The sequence below is a fragment of the Phacochoerus africanus genome, chromosome 13 (assembly GCF_016906955.1).
Source record: "Phacochoerus africanus isolate WHEZ1 chromosome 13, ROS_Pafr_v1, whole genome shotgun sequence".
NCBI classification, from domain to species: domain Eukaryota; kingdom Metazoa; phylum Chordata; class Mammalia; order Artiodactyla; family Suidae; genus Phacochoerus; species Phacochoerus africanus.
The window spans coordinates 24,541,117-24,542,248 of NC_062556.1; the positions used below are offsets into that span (position 1 = coordinate 24,541,117).

The window sequence follows — 1,132 nt, forward strand, 5'->3', positions numbered from 1 at the left end:
ATATGGAGGTTCCCAGGCTAGGCGATCAAATCAGAACTGTAGCTGCCAGCCTACACCATGGCCACAGCAACGCCTGATCTGAGGGCATCTGCAACCTACATCACCGCTCACGGCAACACCAGATCCTTAACCCCATGAGTAAGGCCCGGGATTGAACCCGCATCCTCATGGATCTTAGTCCAGTTTGTTAACCATGGAGCCACAAAGAGAACTCCTGGATTCACCAACTTCTGATATTAAGAAGTCATTTTCTCTGGAGGAGCCATGAATACTATCGAAGATGCTTTCTTTTTCCAAACAAATGTGTAATTTGTTCTGCATCCACATGTTCGCAAGAAGTTAGAGCACAGGAAAATCCCTGTTATCCTGGTACTGTAAGAATTCCCAGCCATGCATACATTTAAATAACTATAACACGGAGTTCCCTGGTAGTCTAGCCGTTAGGACTCAGTGCTTTCACCGCTGTGGCCCAGGTTCAATCCCTGGCCTGGGAGCTGAGATCCCACCTCAAGCTGCTGCACGCTGCTGCCAAAAATAAGTAAATAGGAGTTCCTGTCTTGGTTCAGTGGTTAACGAACCCGACTAGTATCCATGAGGACATGGGTTCAATCCCTGGCCTCGCTCAGTGGGTTAAAGATCTGGCATTGCCTGAGTTGGGGTGTAGGTCGCAGACGCAGCTTGTGGCATTGCTATGGCTGTGATGTAGGCCTGCAGCTACAGCTCAGATTTGATTCCTAGCCTGGGAACCTCCATGTGCCTTGGGTGTGGCCCTAATAAGACAATCAATCAATCAATCAATCAATCAATCAAGTCTATAAATAACTGTAACAGAGACAATGAAATGGGCTGAGGAGAAAAGAGAAGCACGATACTCTTCATGTTCCTCTAGAAGCCCTTTTTTGCTGCAGAGCCCAACAGCAGATAGAGCAAGACTTTCCATTTCCACTTTCTGAATGACTCATGGCCCTGTTTGCCAATCCCAGATGTACCAAGGGTATCAGTGAGACCAAATCGTACCCACCCTGGGTCTGAACAGGAAGTCTGGTGTGTATTCTTACTGTGGCCCGTCACACCTGCTCCCTTTCTCTCAGCTCTCCCCTGGGTGACAGACGTACAACGCCTCCCGATTTGA

The 1,132-nt window shown here is 48.3% G+C and overlaps 1 non-coding gene across 1 annotated transcript; it reads left to right on the plus strand.

Annotated features, from left to right (window-relative positions):
• Positions 1-422: 422 nt before the first annotated feature.
• On the plus strand, positions 423-494 carry TRNAE-UUC (transfer RNA glutamic acid (anticodon UUC)). Its single transcript has one exon. It is a non-coding gene; the product is annotated as a tRNA-Glu (tRNA).
• The last annotated feature ends 638 nt before the right edge of the window (positions 495-1,132 follow it).